Source organism: Corvus hawaiiensis, chromosome Z (genome assembly GCF_020740725.1).
Source record: "Corvus hawaiiensis isolate bCorHaw1 chromosome Z, bCorHaw1.pri.cur, whole genome shotgun sequence".
In the NCBI taxonomy this organism is placed as follows: domain Eukaryota; kingdom Metazoa; phylum Chordata; class Aves; order Passeriformes; family Corvidae; genus Corvus; species Corvus hawaiiensis.
In genome coordinates this window covers 66,515,672-66,535,281 of record NC_063255.1, presented here as the reverse complement: position 1 = coordinate 66,535,281, position 19,610 = coordinate 66,515,672, and the positions used below count along the sequence as shown (strand labels likewise).

The 19,610-nt window shown below is 42.0% G+C and overlaps 1 long non-coding RNA gene across 1 annotated transcript; it reads left to right on the top strand.

The window, feature by feature from the left end:
• The first annotated feature begins 1,745 nt into the window (after nucleotides 1-1,745).
• On the top strand, nucleotides 1,746-19,393 carry LOC125319406. Its single transcript, XR_007200721.1, has 3 exons — nucleotides 1,746-1,833; nucleotides 15,903-16,029; nucleotides 18,268-19,393. It is a non-coding gene; the product is annotated as an uncharacterized LOC125319406 (long non-coding RNA).
• Nucleotides 19,394-19,610: the final 217 nt, after the last annotated feature.

Below are 19,610 nucleotides of genomic sequence, written 5' to 3'. Positions count from 1 at the left end.
CTGTCGCAGACAAATTCTGAAGTGCTACCATCTTTTTTGAAGAATTGACTCTCAATTTTGATTCTCTTACTGTAAGCTCAAAATAATCAAGATGATCCATTCCTTGATTTTCTCTTAACGATTCTGTTTATGAAGCAAAGCACTCATATAAGAGCCAAGACTTGATTTATGTGCTAATTGCTATTAGGACAAAGAGATATGCATTATTTGAGGGTTCTGACCTGCCTTCAAACACATGAATGAAATTTTTGTTTGAAGTCAAGATACTGCTTCTTGGATGCCTGTCTGTGAGCAGGCTCAGAGATGCTGCCTTTTCCAAGGGACTTTCCTGAAGAAAAGACACAGCAAATGACATGGGGACTCTAGAGCAGTTTTCCAAAATGCTTAAGGCAGGTACATGTAGCTCCATCCTACTCCTAAGATAGCATTGCAAACTTGCCTTGTGCTTGGGCTCTGACAGCAGAGTAAATCAAGGCCAAGTGGTGTAAAGTGTTCCCATGATTTCTTTCCTGGCCTCTATCTCTTCTGTCAATCCCTTTAGACCAGATTGGCTGGAAATGTTTAAGTGATGCAAGCTTGGGTACACCCCCACCTTGGCAAACCACATCTCCAGTTGCTGATAGAGCTCTTGGAGGTCCCCTTTTCAGGAACAGGTGTGCAGTTAATTAGTTGGAGAGATTTAAATACAAGGTCAGACTTCATGAAAGGGGAAAGACCACAGGAGGATCCCCAGGGTGGGTACAGCTTGCAAACAAAGCACAGGTGATTCAGGCCTTCAGGGCAACTGATTGCTGTGGTTTAACCCCTAGCTGGTGTGGATAGGCAGAGAACTGTTCCCAAAGCTTTAATGTGCCACTAGCTAATGTAAAGCAAGGCTAAACTGGGCTGATAAACCCTTTCTTGAGCCAAGCAGCTGTTACACTGATTCTGCACTTGGTCCAGCCTCCTCTCACGTTTTCTCTCCTGACTTTCTGTCAATCCATCTGTCATCTGCTCACTCCAGTGTCCCCAAGGACTAAGTGGTTCTCAGTACCAAAGAGGGCACCAAAGAACATTGGATGGCTCCCAGGCCTGCTTACCCAGGCCTATAACATAAATGGCATTTTAGCAAAAAACACAACTCTTACAGGTGGGGGGTGTTCAAAGCAGAGGCATAGGGACTCAAAAAGAGAAAACAAACTCCTGAACTGCTAAAGCCTGCAGGTAGTGTGTCTTTCTTCAACACCCAACAGCAAGTTTTGTAAGGAGCCTTTGAGAGCCATGGTTTACCCACAGAAATAGCTAATTATCATAAGAAGAAAGGAAGGGGGGGCTTTTCCTGAAACAATAGTGGGACAGGGGACATAGGCACATAGTAAGTACCACCTTTTAGATGAGAGTGAAAGATGGATCCTGGAATCACTTCTTCTAATTTTCATCACTTAGCAGTGTTTGTCGTTCATTGTCCTGCCCAGCCCATTTTGTTGTATACTCCCCGGCAGGATGCTATCTGAAATTCTCCTTCAGTTATTGTCCATAAATACAGTATATTTCTGTCAACTGCTGTCATGCTTTGTTCCCTGAGGTGATGGAATTATGCTGTGAATTATGATATAAAACTCTAATTTTTACCACAGCTCTGTCATAAGGTACTATTTTCGCTGGCTAACCAGGGTCAGTGTATGATGTAATGTCCTTGGCATAGTAACATTTTTGCTACTACAGTTGAAAAGTGCTGGATGGTCTTATTATATTACAAATCCTATGGAGACTACAATAAGCATTATCTATATTTAAATGCAATACTTTCCTTCCTAACTTACTAGATACGGAGTGATTGAATGCAGGAAGTTGGTGAGTACCTTAGGTAATCAACTAATACTCTTTCAATAACTGTTGTTTTGCACGTGATTTTCTATGCCTTTTTATTGATCTATTTCCATTTGTGGCATAAGCCCTTGCATTTGCCTCCTAGCTCTTTAATGATATTATTGTAATAGTTAAGAAAGAAATTACAGTGATCTGTAGAGAATGTTGAAAATGTTGAAGACCACAAATGGAAGGCAAACCTAAAAATTTTAGATGAAACAACACATTTCTGTACTGCTAAGGTTTCTCCAGAATAACTTGCATCAAAGGCTAGAAGCAGTCCTATGTGTAGGTATAAAAATCTGTAAATGTCTATGTGGAAAAAATGTTCTTTTTTCCTTGTCAAATGTCATCTAAATTGCACTTGTACTGTGGTCTTATGCTACTGCTAACTAGCAGGTCTCTCTGCTTTTCACTTTAACTCAAATGAAAAATAAATGATGTGGCCTTTAAAACACATCAGAGAAGGAAGCAGAGATGCTTCAGTGGATATGTGATTGAAGAAAAAGAATGGATCCAATTTATAGAACTCACTCCTGGGCCTGGGGCTTACACTTAGGGAAGCTTTCTCTTTGCTGTCACAAGAACCTGCAAACATCCTAATCAAAACAAAACCAAATCAGATCAATTTCCCCTGCTCTCATTAGCAAGGTTGCTTTGTTCTGTTGTGAAAACAAAAAGAGAACAGTGCAACAAAAACGTGTTACTGCTTGATTTTTCTGCTGTGAGGACACTCGGGTCTGTCTGAGACCTGGTGATATGACTGTAACACAAATTGCCACTGTTAGGTTTTGAAATCTCTACAGGAAACACTTTATCACTGCCTTCCCCTAGCAGAATGTTTCTCATTGATGCTGAAGAAGTGGCACCGGCAAGGCTGAGCCACTGCGGCAATTCACGTGCGACTGCAGACCCCCAGGCAGCAAGGCAGGGAACCTGTCCACGGGCCCTGGCTGCCTTCCTGCTGGAGTAGCTCTGTTGCCAGGAGTGTCCCTTCCCTTCTCTGTGTCTGCAGGAGCCTGTGGGACCTCAGGCCTGACACACCTACTGCCTCACATACTGGGCAGAATAGTGTTAATTACATTAATCAAAGAACCCTCCTGGAGCATCAGATGATGTTTTGACATTGTAGAGATGATGAAGCTACTTAACATTCAGGCTGTAATCCCACAGTCCTTCCCTACCCACAGAAATCCTTGGGTTTGAACATATACTGTGTGGCATGGACTTAGCGTCCTGCTTCATAGACAACTCAGTTTAAACAGGACGAGTATGGAGTATGTTTGATCTCCCCTGTTTACTCTCATTAGCCTCTGAAGTTGAAGATCTGCTTATGCAAGCAATCTGCAGGGAGCAAGGGGAGGCTGAGGTACAGGCAGCTCCTCTAGCCCACTCAGTTTGTTGACAATAGGGTAGTTTCTATAACCCCTGAGATGCAGATTTTTCATACCCGTCTCCTGAACTCTGGTGTTGTGACAGCCACAGTTTCCTGGGGAAAGCTAAAGCACAGCCAAGTCTGATCTAGCTGTCTCTGCATCTAGACACGACTGACCCAATTATTCCAGGCGTTTGTGCATCTTGAAGCTCTGCTGGTCACAAGTGGTTAGTAACAGTGTGCAAATGAAACTGGCTCCCCACCCCCTTTCTGTTTTTGCAGGCAGCTTTTACCAGGGCACCTACACTGTCTTACTCTCCTCCCCAGCATGTACCCTGCTCTATGGTTTTGATAGCCACTGTCATTCTGTATTTCGGTGCTTTCTTACTGGGTGGCTAATTTCTACTGCTTAGAAACACGGCATATCTTCTCCTCCATTTTAGTTTCGCAGACTTCTCCACTGTCTGCTGCTATAGCTGTTAAAAGAACTGTGTTGTGAAAGCTATTCCCCTGAGCTGTGGGATTTGAGAAAATGGTTTCTTCATTGAATAATGTATTTTTGCACATTGCAATACTGTTTGCATAAGGGGGTCAGATGGAGGATGGTGGCAACAGGCAGATCACCAATGAAACATCTTTTGTTGCCAGGGTCTGCACTTGCCTAGGGAGTGTGAGATCAAAGTTTGGTGTCTTCTTTTGATCCAGGAAATTGCTACAGAAATTCTGTGACAAAATTGCTAAGATGCTGGTGGAGCTGGGACACGAACCCTTGTGCTCTGTCTCTGTGACTAGTGTCCCAACCATTCGCACGCTGCTTGAAGTGTAAAGGTGCCACACAAAGTGGGAGGACTCACAGTGGAGAACAGTCTAACCACCCTTGCAAGAGCCCTGCCTCAAAACCAGAAAAGTAGACAAAGGTGTATAGAACATGAGTCACTTGTCCTCAGTGGTTAGAAAGAAGCAAGACCTTCCCTCTCTGCTATTCTGCTCACCCTTGAGCTTTGTGCTTTTTCCTCTACTTTTGTTACACAGGCTGCAAAATGAAACATTTCGGATTGTTTAGAATGCTAAGTTTATTTGGTACAAAAGTGAAATGTTCAGGTTTCCACTTAACTGGTAAGAATAAATGATGAATTGAGGAGTACCAAGTGGTACTTGGTACCACAATAAGGATTTAGCAACAGCAGTGCCCGTCCAGCAGGCTGACTGCACAGACTCCCTCTTCCCCTGAACTCCACTGCTGGGTCATTCTCCAGCCTCCAGTGACCAACTGTCCCCATTCGTCTTCCTTGCTGTCCTAGCCTGTGGAAATGTGCTAGCATCAGCTGCTATTCCACAACACACCCCTCCTCTCCCCTGGTCTGCCTCTCATCTCTTGGTTTGCTGTACTGTTTCTCTCAAAGCACTTTCAGATCTCATTTTTCTTCCTAGAAATGTTTATTGCTGGACCTCTTTGCAGGTGAGCAAAATGAGGGATACAGGACAAGTCAGTTACCCTGTTCACTCTCTTGCACCTCTGTAAGAAACAAGTGTGAGGAAGCTATGCACCAAAGCTAGGAACCACATTTTTCTTTTTGATTTTTTTTTTTTGTGATTGCTTTGTGATCAGCAATTGCTTTGTGATTTTATTTTCTGTTTTGGTGTCATTTCTTAACACCAGCAGTTGTCTCATCTTTTATATGACTGACAGGATAAACATTCTTCTGGAAGAAAAATAGGAGCATCCACAGAAACATTTAACTACCTCTTTCATGGATTTCACCCCTCTTTTTTTTCCCCTCCAATTTTTTTTTACTGTTTTTGTTTTATTATGACTTCTTTCTCTCCCAACACATAGCACGTGTGACCACCCTCGCACACATCGCAGGTGCCAGCTTATCGCTGCACCATGCCTGCAAGGTTCTGAATTCTGAAAGGGGCAATACCCAGAACTGAGCAATTACAGAAGAATTTCAGGGGGTTGTTTATTTATGCAAATACTATGTTTCTGGCACTCATGCTGCAGGGAAAGTACTGAATTCCTCACTCAGGCTATGGTTCAAAACAAAACAAAAAACCACGGAAGTTTAAAATAACAGAATATAGCCATCTGTAATTTGTTTTGTTAATCTACTGAAAAACATGTTTGTCTGGGTCCTGACGTAAGTTTTGTCCCTGGATCCATCAGTATTACAGAAAACAAGCAGATACTTTTTTCTTCCCAAATAGTATATTATCCTTTTCTTTTTTTAGGCATTTTGACCTGAAACTGTACTAAAATAATCTGAACATTCCTCTAGGATATCATTAATAAATGACACGGAGTCACAAGATGTATCTGAAAAGTTTCTGGATTCATTCTCCCCTTCTTCTTATCCTCTCTCTTTTACCTTGTGTCCAAGAGGCAGATAACTGCAAATGGAGATTTGCAAAGCAGTGCAGAGGGTTGATTTTAATGGCAGATTCATGGCTAATCCCATGCAATGCTTTCATATTTCAACCCCCACTTCATAGTCACTGGCTGGAAAAGGCTGCAGAGGTAATCTGTGAGCTAATGCACATGTCTGCTAAGCATTACTTTTCAGCACAGTCATGTGGGCACGGTGCTTTGTGGCCCAGGAGGGCTGGGGATATGAAAGGGGCTGCTGCAGGTCTGGGTGCAGCACCACTGCAACCCTCTTCAAATGGTTTGGTTTGGCCTGGAGAAAGCCCCCATCTCTGGGCTCCCAGGCTTTAGGACTGGGATGGTGTGCACCCTAAGTCTATGTGCATCCATTGGTGCAGTAATGCTCCTGGGACTAAACTATGGCTGCTATTAAAGAAGGGTTTGTGGTGGGCCCCAGTGAGGTCTCAAGCACCTACATCAATCTGAGGCCTCAAAGAGTTCCTCTTTTTCCCCACCACAGAGCTCTGCGCTGGGCTCCTTCCCCAGCACAGGCTACAGTGAGCCTCCTCATACAGCAGTCCATACACCCATTCACCTTGTGGCCCCTCTGCAGCCATAGTTTTGGCAGCAGTGCCTTTAACTGGTGCATGTAACTGGTCCCACTGCAACCTGCCCCAATCGCACTCCCCGTGTCTGTCAGAGCCCCTCTTGAAATGAGCTTTTGCTGCATTTTCCTTGGAGGATGTTAGCTGGCTGATGGGGAGCCCTCGCTTAGCTGCATGCCGTGGCACAGTGATTTAAAGCTGCAAGGTTAAGTCACTGTTAATAGCAGAGGAGCAGGAGGGCAGTCTTGTAATGAAATAGGAGTTATGTTGCCTGTTTTCAAGTATGGCATTTAATTGTCACTAATAATGCCATGAATCATTATTATGCCTATTTTAGAGAGGTTTTTCTCTGACATAAGAAAGCAACAAATGGTATTACCCTTTTGGTATACCGTGGTATCCACATAAGCTGTGAGATATTACAGTGTGCATAAATCTTGCCTGTGTAGTCTGGCTGGTGTGCAGGTGATGGGGGATACAAGCAGAGACTAGAGCTCCAGGAAGGGTGCCCAAATCCCAAGCGAAGGATCAGAAGAGACCAAATGGCTGCAGAGGGTGCTCCCTTGTGCTGTCATGAGACAGCCCACACAGCTTGTCTCTCCAGGAGCTGTGTCCCTCAGCTCCCAGGGCAGCCCTTAGAGCAGGGTGCTATGGGGGATGCTGAGATGGTGGCACTGCAGGTAGTGGGTGGGCATACAAACCTGTTCTGGGGTTAGCTTTGCCAGGAAACTCATAGCCTGCAAGGAGAGCCAGGTAAATGAAGTGCTCACAAGGGCCACTGCAACAGCAGTTGGATCCATGTCCCCAGGGTGCTCTCTTGCCTCTTGCTGTGGGCAGAAGACCCTAGACTTGAACTTGTGGGCCTTCCTGCGGGGCCAGAAGAGACAGTTCCAGGACCCTCAGGAGCAAGCTGGGCTCATCACCTGGTGACCTGCTGTGGTGCACAGAGCCATCATGCAGAGCTCAAGCAGAAGAGAAAGCAGGAAAACCTGGCCTCTGCATCCCACCCAGCTTCCAACGCTCAGATGCCTGTAACAGCATCAGTGTCCTTGAGGTTTCCATGTCCTCACTCAGATTTGTTTGAGTTCTGCCAGAAGGATTCAAGTTACTGCATAAGAGGGATTACTCACAAGCAGAAACAGCTGGTTCCCCCTTAGGACTTGTTTCCTTTGGATCTAGGCTTAAAATATGCAATTTTTAGCACCTGCACCTTGTTTCCAGATGAAAGGAAGCAGCTACAAAGCTGTGATGGGTAGAGCACAGTTGAATGCCTCAGCAACTCTCTTCCCTATGAAATGAAGTTCCACATACCTCAGAGATGATCCTGAAGCAGGTGGGGAGGATTTTCCATGTCTTTTTCCACATTTTTTCACTAGTGAGGGGCCACAAGTGATGGGTGTGATGGTGCAAAGACAAGTCTGGCTGCTATTGCATTTTTATTTTTTAGGTAGATTTTGGTTCTCTTGTTGTATTTGGGTTTGTGTTTGTTGTTCAAGTTTTTTAGCAGATGGTTTTGGCTTGTACAGATGTATGGGAGACATTTTTCTTCCCTCAAATGCCCAGGTGATGGGAGGTTTTGCATGGATGAAGCGCAGGATACATAAGGTGCTACAGGCAGAATTACACAAACTGATTATCTGAAGAATGGATAACTTGTGAATGGCCTTTATCATTTTAAAATATATTTAAGAACAGGGAAACGACTGAGTGATTCCCAAACAGCTCAACAAAAGCTGCAGTATAATCCTGGAATATTTTTCCTGATGGTTGTCAGATGCTAACTGGGGAAACAAACTGACATTCACCAAAGATGTCTGTATTTATTTCAGACTAAATTATATTAACCTAGAAACAGGATCAGACAATTATCCAGAGGCTACTCTTTAGCTTGTTGTTCAGCTGGCAGTAGATAACCATGTTGTATCACATTTTTAAGATATAGGGATTCAGAACAATCAACTCAGGCTTGCTCTTTAGTAATTTTTGTTCTTCTTCTTTGTGGAGAGATTTTACCTCAGAGTTTGGAGAAGATATATAATCACTCACTGCGAGACAAGAAATTATTTTACAAGAACAAATGCTGGTTGCCATGGTTTCCAAGAGGGAGAAAATCCAAGGTCATTCACTGAAAATACGCCACAACAGTCAGCAGTGAGGATACTCCCTCACCTCACCAAGTAACCCTCCCTTGTCTGTAGATATATTCCTCCCATCTCCTTTGGTATGCAGCTTCCTGTTTAAGCCACAATAACACTGATAAGAACATGATGTGAAACACCTGCAATATGTCTGGAAATAAACAATCAAGCCTGGATTTACGAGCCTGTGGGATTTCACAGTTGGCTGCTTTCTGGCTCGTTTGTGCATCTCCTGGAAAACCTGACCTACCTGCTGGGTTTGCCAACCAGGGACTTGCAGGTCCACCTGAAGGAAAGGCCAGAGTAGCCCCACATGGATGGGCTGGCACGTGGACAAGCAAATGGAAAAAACACCTGAGATGGGACCCTGCATTTACAGTTATGCTAGAAATAATGTCAAAACCTACATTTTGTGGGTTACTCTTCTGGGTCTGAAGTACAAGAAAAATTGTGTTTCTTTCAATGACTGAGGTTTAGGCACCATAACTGCTCCTGAATGTCACAATAGTGACCTGTGTGCTGGTGACAGTAAAAAAGATGGCTTCAAACAAGCAAAATCCAGCTCTGTGACCCTTCAGCATCCCAACCATGACACCAGAAGGCTTTACACTGCTGGAAATCCAGCATATCAACACAGCAATTAGATGAAGATTCTCCTTAAATTGGAACTGCCAGGACAAATTAATTAATAGCTAATACTATTCAGCTGTTCATTTGAAATGACAAATTTTCATTCTATCATGAATTTACACAGGCAGGTACATAAGCTTTTTGCTCATGATTTTACAAATGCAAAATCTGTGTGCACATCATGCCATGACAAACTACAGTTTACTAAACTTGACTCATGAAAAGTAAATGCAACCCTCTAAGAGGTGTCCAAAGCCTTATTAGTGTAGCAAGCATATTTCTTGCATGATGGTGTGTGTATGTGGTGCCTCAGTTACCAGTGCCATAAAATCAATCACCCTTGAGTACTTGCTAATTTCCATTTCTGTCAATTTAAAAACAACAACAACAATGTATTAGATTAGAAGTGACAAGGGAAATGGCTACATTAAAGTGATATAAATAACATTTTGCAGTGGACCATTGGCTGCACTGTGTGCACAAATGCAATTCAACTTGCCAAGCCACGTGTCAGTAACTGAACATCTTGTGCAGGGGGAAAATACTTGTTATTAGAGTGTACAGGCTGCCAATGCAACCAACTCCTTTTTTGACGAGGTTTCTGGAGCCAGATAGGCAAGAATTCTAGAGTGGGACTAGATCTTCTGCTGCTAGCTTGTCATTCAAATCAGAAGAAATCGATGTACAAATTGATTATAGAGAAAAAGAAGAACTGATGGAGATTCAAGGGCTGAATTTTACAAAGGATTTAAGGACCCAAGCACTGTTTAAGTCCTGCTTTCAGCATCTAAATTCCCATCTCCCTAACCCTTCAGCACAACTGGCACCTCTATGGAAAGCCTGTTATTCTCATGGCACTGCGGTTTTGCCATAAAGCTGCCCAAATGCACAGAGGTGGTTCTGAATTAGTGTACTCTTGCCCCAGTGTAAACAGTGCTTTAATTCTCTAACACTTAATTCCCCTTGGGTATTGAGATGTCTGACCCTGACTCCCAGACTTCAGAGGCTTTTATCAGAAGTACAAATAGAAATTCCACAAGTGGTAAATACTTAGAAATGTTCCTCATCTGGTACTGGCAAGCAAGTCCGTGCACCCAACAGCTGTGACCCTGGCATGGAAATCTGAAGAATAACACTCTCTGTTGGTCTACCTCTGACTCATTATCTGTCCTTGAAGGAATCATGTTGACCTCTCTGTGTCCTGATTTTCTCAGCTTTTATAATAACAATGATATATTCCCACACTGAAGCTATCAGGTTGGAAAGTGCTAACAATTATTTCTCTGTGACCCCTTTGTGAAAGTCAGAGGGACCTCTTCTATACGAGTTCAGATGCTGACCCGTCTTAATTTCACAAAAGTTTCTTTTGATCTGTCTTGTCTGTTTTCAGCCTCAGGTCTAAATTGTTGAGTGAGTCAGATATATGGGGTTTGACATGTCATATCTCCAAAAATGTTATTTGATCAAGAAATCTACTCTAGGTAGGTATAGATACTTTGGTTGAGTGTATGTATTCATAATATTTGTACAGGAATTATTTTTTTTTAATAAAAAGGAAAATAGGAAAGAAAAGGGAAAAAAAAAGAAAAAGGTAAAGAAAATGGAAAAAAAGAAGATAAGGAAAAAAGAAAATGAGAAAAAGTGAAACCACAAATATATTAAAAATATGTTGCCAATGCATTTTGGTTTTAATTGTGTTACCTCTGCCTGCAGATGAGACATACTTAAAAATATGTCCCTCTGTTTAAAACCAAACTATTCAATATGGAAGACTAGATTGTACTGTCTAGCAGTACCAGAGCATTCACATGACTTGGAAGTCCTAGGAAACAAAGAAGAACAGTTTCAGGCTGTCTGTGCAATAAACCAACAAACTATTTTGATGATGTATATAGAAATCACTATTTCTGCATAAACTTTCCTTTCTGAACTTTAAAAGAAACAAGTTCGATTTCCTTAAGGAGTCTGCAGGGAATGTGTGTTAGGCATTGCAATGGTACCTGCTATGCCAGCAGAGCTGGTAATTTCCTTCCCTCTCCTAGTACACTTACCTAAGATGAAATTCCTGCAGTTTTCCCTTGTTACATTTAGGATTTCTATCCGTTTTCTGCTCACTAAATCATAGTTTTTTCTATGTAAGGCTGTACCACAGTCTGATACACGTTGAGCTAAGGAGGCGAGGGGCACATATAGAGATCATCCTTACAATGTCATGTTCCTACTAAATTTTAAAATACCATTTAGGTTGTCTCTGTCTTTCCCATCCGCATTATTCCTATAGAAGTTCTCATTTTCAAAGTCTTTGTTTTCTCTTTTTCTCTCATGTTTGTCCTTTTCCCATATTTTTGTTTGGTTGGGGTTTTAAAAATTCTTTTAAAAAGCTTTCCATCCCACAGCTTAACTTTCTTCTTGATTCAGTTTCTCTGGTGGAATTTTCTCATTGCAAAATTCCCCTTTCCCAGCATGTACATGTGCACAATCCATGGCACTACCCATGATTTTCTCTCTGCTAATTTTCTCGCTGTATCTCCAACTTTTCCCTCCCCTTGTCCTCAAGGCCACTCCGCCCTCCCCTGCCTGCCCAGCAGCACCTCTCATCTCTCCTCCAAACCCCAGCCTCCCTGCTGATTCTCACCCACACACAAGAAGAGGGCCTGTAAGAAAAAAATAAGCAAATTTTGCAAAGAGATATATAGATGTATACATAATTTTAATATTTTCCATCTTCTGACTAATCATCATTTGCTTACCATCTATACATGCTAATCTTCTTGTACAGGTTACAGCTGTTTGCCAAAATTGCTGTACTACCAAGAAAACAACCTTCAGTATGGCAGTTAAGTGATTAAAAAGAAAATGTCTCCCACAATGTCACAGTAAAAGTAACAGACTACATCTCCCAGCACAGCTTATGGGCAGGAAAAAAATTCCCACTTTCCAGCCACCCTCTCAGCATGAACTACAGAAACAAAAGTACTTTTCTTCATCCCACTAATTTACTCTCGCTCTCCATGGTGGAATTGATGCTGTCATTTTCATCCTTTAGGTTTTAGCAGTCCAGACGCCAGTGTAATTTATGCCTTTTCCGATCCTATTTTTCCCCCCTGCTGGTGGCTTGGGAGAGGAGTTGCACATACCTGTACACAATGCGTGTGCGTGGAAGATGGCTTTGTGATTTTTTCAATGTTGAATCTAAGAGTAAAATAAAAAGACATGAAAGACAAGCTGGGTCTGACAATATAATTGTACTGATCATTCACCTATTCTTGTAGGAGAAGACTGGCATAATGCCATGAAACAGTCTTAAACCAATAAATATCTTCTGATGTAAGAGATAGGGAAATGTGTTTTCAGTTCCTGCTTCCTACATCACAAAGACACATCATGTGGACCAAATCAAATTATATATAAAAATAAGGAAGAAGAAAAGAGCCAGGTATATCTGCTTTATGTCATCTCATAATAAAGGAAAAATTCCCCCGTTTTTGATCAACAAGTCAATTCAGATGAGTATATCATATTAATAAAATCGTAAATTTCCCAGTGTTATTAGTGTAATCTTATAATATTTGTTTCCCAACTACAGTTTCGTTCAAATGAACTTCAGCTGATTTTAGAGCCAGAAGACAAAATCCTTTTGTGCTTCACACAGAAACATTTTGGGAGGACCAAAAAGGAAGAAGATGAAATTACCTGGACATAAAGCAAAAGGAGAACCTATCTGTAACCATCTCCTGTCACATCTCATGTGAATTGTAGCCTGGTAAAGGCTACAGTAAAGATGGGCAGTTTCTGTGATCCAGGCCCTCAGCACACCTGCAGAGATATGGAAACATCATCTCTTTAGTTGACTTGATGATCTCATGTCAGATCTCAAAATCTTATTCTATCATTTTATCCCAGGTGGTGAATTTCTGGAATGTTTTCAAGATCCACACTTTCACTGTAGTTTCAACCAACCACTGTTGATTCCTCTTGCAGCTGGTCATTAAAAACTATCCTTCTTGCCCTGCTGGTGAAGAATACATGTGTTTCTGGGTCCAGAATTCAGGGGGACTGGGGCTGCTGGTAAAGGAGTGAATCCAAATCTCTCCTGTACTATCCCAGCTGCATGGGAAAGTCCGATGTGGGAACTTGGCTGTGCTTGGCAGTGTTGAATTAATTACTGTGAGGTGTAAAGAGCATCCATAAAAGGCTAGAAGGTCCAGATGCTGTTAGGGAACATTGGCAGAAACAACAGGATGAAGCTGTGGAGTGATTAAGAGCCTCTGGAAGACAAGCAAGGACATGGAAAATAAAGTGTTTTGAACCTGTGTGCCTATGGATACAGGAAGCCTTCTGCTGGTGGTGCAGATCAGCAGAGCCCAGGAAGTCACCAGGTTTTCCCAAACAGGAGGGTTCAACCCTCCTGGTGGGTAGATGCCCTGCCATTAACAATAAATGGAAGAAAGGATCAGGAGGCTGCCTAGGGGCTGTTAGGGAGCAGTGCTTTGGCTGATTCAAGGGTTTAGGTCACAGGCTCATCAAGGTTTTAGTGGGCTATAGCTAGCAGAGGTGTAGGTATTAACCAGCACTCATCATCTGCCTGCTGTCGGCATTGTGAGAAGGATGTGGCCCCCAGGGCATCTGGGCTGTAAGCTGCTCCTCTGAGATGGGCAGATATGGGGGCAGCAGCAGGGTCACTGCAGAAGTCAGGTGAAGAGGTCTGCTCTCTGGTTCCCCTCTTTCCCAGTGTGTCCTTTATGCTGCATATGCAAAGAAAGACTGCTAAGAGCAGCCCTCTGGGTGCCTCATGGGAATCCTACTCTACTGCCACATTTCGCTGCCCTCTGGCCTATTGCTTGTGGGTGCAAAGCAGAACTCATGGCCCAGACAATCTCCTTTTGTCTCATCCTTCTACAGGCAGCTGTTTTGCTCTTGGCTTGCAAAGGACTTAATCCGGCATTTATCCCCTGTAATAAAACAAGAAATGTGTCCACCTTGGCCTCTGTCCAGCATTTTGTCCAGCGGCAGTGAAGAGATCTGTGGTGGGTACAGCTGGAGGTCAGGCAGTGGGGATGGGGAGAAAGGCCGCTTATAAGACATTAATTGCACTGTATGCAACTCTCTCATGTCTTTCCTCTTTCTTTCATGCCCATATTTCTGAAAGGCCAATAACCACCTTATTGTTTCCATCTCTACAAGCAATTCCATTCTTTCTGTTGCTCTTTCTTTAGTACATAACTGATCCACAAACTAGAAGCTATTTGGCCTTCAGTGCTCCCTTGGAAGCATTATTTGGTTAATGCTTCATCAGAAATAGACACACTTGTGCTTGATTTTATACAGTTTGAGATTTTTCTCTGTCTGACCCACTTTCTTCCAGAACAAAGCCTCAGACTGAAATGCCGAACTGGAAGGACACAAAGATCTGATGCAAATTGAGATAGTATAAGTCTGATGAAGCTGAAACAAAACCAAACACAGATCCTGGTTGTCTGAGTGGTTATCCCTTCCTTCTTCTTGCAAATAATGAATATGCCTCCTGGAATTTTTCTGCTTTTCTGCTGCCTTTATTCTGGCCAGTTCATAAGAGAGTTGCCTGTCATTGGGGGAAACAATGGTATGCACTCCTTGCTGCCACTGTATGAAACCTCCTGTTTCAAACAGAAATCAGAGTAGGTTTAAGTGACATCAACCTCACATCTTTTTGCTGTCCACATCTTCTCTGCTCTCTCTGCAGCCTGCCACTCTTCTCATTAACCCGGATTATGTTGAGGTGACTAAGTGACTTTTCATCACCTATTTCCCCTCAGACCACTAAGGTTTGAAATGACAACAGGTTTTGTTAAGAAGATGTAGGATTCCTCAAGATGATCCGTCTTGGCTTGAAACCAAAAGCAAAGGGTGTTGAATAATTAGTGTTGGCCTGTATATCCATGTGAGGCTAGAGAGACAGGGCTGAGTATGGAAAATCACATCACTTTGTAAAAACATTAACAGCCTCCTGGAACTGTTGGAACAAGTTCGCTGAGGTCATGGATTAACTCACAACATTTTCCTATTCCATATTGAAATTCTATTTAACAAAATTAAATAAACATACATACATACAAGTGTGTTTCCAAGCCAAAAAATACATGATGTCAAAAAACAAATAATTATTACAAATACATAATCATAATAAGGTTAAGAAACTGGAGACTTGGGAAAGGAAAACCTTTGTTCTTGGACCTTTCTTACCGTATCAAACAGATGATTCCTTCTACTCTAACTTCTTGTGAGATCTTGACTCAGCTACAGTTAAATGCTTTGTCTACACTTCTTACTCTCACTGCTGTCTAGAAAATGAGATAAAATTTTGGGAAATCTATGTATAATATCATGAACATCCTTGGCAAATGATCCGGAAGCTGACACTTGCTGGGTTGAATGTTGCTCTGGGGCTAAGTGAAAATTTCAAACACTCCTGTGCATTTTTCATGGCTATGTAAACAAAGTTAGCAGTTACATGCATATTGCCATTCCAGGTAAGCTTTCAATTAATATGGATGCCCTTTACATTAAAATCTCAAAGGCAACGTTCCAGGAAAGGGTCTGTTCGTACATTCGGACTCCCTCCTAGTTACTGTAATGACTGTAGATTAAGACGTTATCAACCTGAAATGCCAATGATGTTGGCAAGCAGCCAGTTTGGGATACACAAGTGAATTCGGGTATGAATAAAACTGTTTAACTTAAAATCCCCCATGCTGGGAAGAGAGGGAAAACAAATAGCAAGCCTGCTGTGCAATAAATCCATTCCACTGAGTTATTGCACAGAGACAACTGGGTGCATATTTATCATTTTCCCTCTAAGTGTTAGGTCTGTTTTATTTCATATTTTTTCTGTGGCCTAATCTTCCTTAGAAGCCCCCATTTAGTTCTGCTTTATTACTATTAATGAAATATTACTCTTGCAGTAATTTGGGAAAAGGCATGAAGCTACCAACATGACTGGATTACAGGGACATGATATCAGTGGCTGGAATGAACAACTGGTTCCCATAGAGAATCTGGGAAAAAGAAGCTCTGTTACAGCCCTCCAAGGTGAGGAGAGATTGTCATTCAAAGGACCCTAACACAGTGCCCTGTAAATTGATACTGGAGTGTGTGAAGTACTTCACCTACAATTGCAACACTGAAGTGAAACATAATGAAATACCTCAGCAGTGTGCAAGAGGGATCCTATTTCCCCTAGGACAGCAACTCATCAGTCGGATGAAGCGCAGCTCAACTCCCCACACCATGGTGCTGGAGCAAATGTGCTAGTTGTCCTTGGGAAGCAAGGAAGACTACTTTTCTCAAGGATTGATCTCAGCAAGTCCTCATATTTAGCCTGAGTGATCAGTCTACAAATCAGGATTTGTTCAAAAAAAACAAAGATGAAAATGCAACTACCTTGTAATGAGTCTGACATACTGTTCTTGCATCTCTTTCAGTTAGCAGGAAGCAAGAGGGTTTGTGATATATAAATTACAATTTAATCATTGCTTCAACAAAGATCAAGTGTATTTACTTTGTATGAAAAACATGCTTTTAAGTCACCTTTTTTCTTATAAAAAAGACTGAAGGGTAAGTTCTGAGTGGGGCACTTAGAAACATCCACTCAGACTTCAGCATCAAATTCATCAATGATATAAGAATGTCTCTCCATGATTCTAGGGTGCTGCTGATTTTGTGTGTAGTTTGACATGTGTCTGTTTCCAAACAGAGGTGCCCCAGCTTTCCCTGCTGTTGAACTCCTGGAAGCTGAGTTGATACTAGTGAGTGTGGGTGGGTTTGGTACAAGTCTTGCTAGGCCCATGCCTGAGAACAGCTTTATCTGCATTATGAGTAGAGGAGGAGGCAAAAACATAGCCTGCCGATTCGATGTAGCTGTGTTGTGTAGGAGTCTGATTTGCCTTTGTGCAGATGAATTATAAAGCCAAGGAATTTCCAGCTCTTGGCACAGGCTGCTAAAGCATAGATAAGCTTAGTATTTCTTTGCTTCCAGCAAGGACCATCCTCATGAGCTGGAAAAATGTAACGTAGAGGGGAGTCCAAAGACTGCCTCTAAATCTAACTCTCAGATTGGAACTGATTCTCCCTGAAAAAGAGGTAGAGAAATCCTTTCAACACCTAACAATTAGCTCTCCTCACAGAACAGTGCCCGTTGCAGTTCAGTAGCCTTTAGGCCTTGGGCAGAAGAGGCGAAGTGTGCTTCACACTGATTTTCTGGTTCACCTGCAACTTGAATTGGCACAAATCCTTTTAAGCACCTTCAGTAAACTTTTATTTTGCTAAATACTTGAGGGCAGTGACTATCTCAACGTAGAAGCTTCATTAAAATCTACCTGTCAAAGACTACTTATTTTGGATGAAGTCAGTGTTTCCTTTAGAATATACTGGCTCTGTGTCCAATAAACAAGTGAAACCTTCATATTCAGGGCCTCATATACTGGAGGGAAAAGGCAGCTCAGTCTCGCTTGTCGTGATGTGTTCTGCCTAGCCTGTGCCATACTTCAGACAAAGAAAATATTATAATCAACTAAAATTTGAAGGGTTGTGGAGAAATAGCTGTGGACAAATACAGAAGAATTCAGCCAGTCTTGGAATTTACAATCCTCAATTTGATCCATCTGCTTCACAGATTTGAGGATTATTTGTGAGGTTAAGTATGTGTCACCTGTGCTAATCTCTAGTTTGAAAAAGAAAAATTAATTGCAGCGTACTCAGAGAACGAAACCTGCCTGGCTCATTGAGGTCAGCAGCAACTTGAATCTTGCTTGTTCTAGATATGGGGATTTTTTTTCCTTGTTTCTTTCCTTTCTTAGAGGGGACCCAGGTTGAATAGCATCTTGTGATGATGATGCAGATAAAGCAAAGCATCTTGTAACTTAACATAGAGACTGAATTCCCAGGAAGTATTTAGATCTTGGATGACTAGGATGTTTTGTTGAACATGTCACACTAACGCACTAATGCATGCTAACAATCCATTGAGTTCATAAAGTTTGAAAAAGCACTAACAAAAGACAGATGATGCAAGACAGGGAAAAAAAGGAGCAATTTGTTTTCTCAATAGAGTTGATGGATGCTTGAAAATCAAACATGACATACTTGTTGGAAGCCAAAATCTTCCATTGTCCTGCTGAACCTCCCCTCTGTTTGCTTTCTTTTCCCTATTACAAATGAAATGTTGGAAGAACTGGTATATTTAATAACTTACTGTGGTGTCACTGTTCTACAGAAATCCTGCAAGAGTTTCTTTTTTTTTCTCTTTTTTTCTTTTTTTTGCCTGCTTAGGATCAGGCCATTATATTCATGTGGAAGCTAAGATATAAGTGAAGCAGAAAAAAATGCACCCAGAAGAACCACTCAATAAGGACAGAAGCAATGCCCAAGTCCTTCTCTTCCACACAAGTCTACCGAAGCCTTCATAGGAGCATCCTTTGTGGGGGGAGGAACCTTGACACCAGGAGGGGATTGGCTCTGAACTCCATAGCTTTAGTCCATGTCAGGATGGAAATTATTTTAGCAACAGTGCTTAGGACAGCTGATTGGTTTACAGATGCCTTCTCCCTTCCTCTCTATTACTTCACGCTGCAACTGTTACCCATTTGGAGACTTAAGTTGGTACAAAGTCAACAGGCAGAGTTTGCCAAGTGAATTCCCCTCTTCTAATAGAAGTGTTGACTGTGAAGCAATTGTGGATTTGGTTTTTGTTTTCTTGTTCATTTGTTAGTTTTTGTGTGTGTGGTTTTTTTCACCAGAAATAGGGAAGAATTCAAATTAAACAGATTCAGAATTGAGAATTTGCTTAATAGATAGAAATAATGACTAAGAAATGTTACCCTAAAGCAACTCAGTTACTTTTATTCAAAAATCTAGCTGCACTGTGAAATACAGCAAGTTGTCTCAGTCTACCTGAAGAAATGAAACATGCATGGACTTGGACTAGTTTAGGGCCTCAGCCAGTTCTGACAGCTTTATTGAAAATTACTGACAAGTACAAATGTTACAAGATGCTTGTCTATGTCATGTGAATTTTAAATATTGCTCCATGACTCTATATTGGTAAACAGAAATCCATCCTGTTCTTTCCAAAACTTTTATATTTGATGTGTAAAACCACCTAAAAAGGCTTCATGCTTCAGAGGCAGGACCCATAGCTGCCTGATTGTGGGGCAGCATTTTAGGAGGCAGCACTCTGTGGCTGACCTTCAAAGGTGTGATCTTTGTGACTACTTGTTGACCTACATTCCCTTCTTTAAGGCAGCTGGCTGTGGCATCCCACCCTTAAGGGGAAGGAACACCCAAGACTCATAGATTCTCATGGCAAAAAGGAGCAACAAAAATCAGAGGGTCCACAAAAGCCCACAAATTTCATTAGTAACTTACACACTTGGGATTTAAATTGGTATGTTAGTTTCTGGACTGTATAAGCACAGGCCAGTGGCTTTAGGATAAAGAGGTACAGTAGAAAGGGAGGGAGGGAGGGAGGAAGGCAGGAAGGCAGGAAGAAAGGCAGGAAGGAAGGAAGGAAGGAAGGAAGGAAGGAAGGAAGGAAGGAAGGAAGGAAGGAAGGAAGGAAGGAATCAGCAGTCCTGATGGTTCCAGCATCAATCCAGCTGATGACATGTCCATGT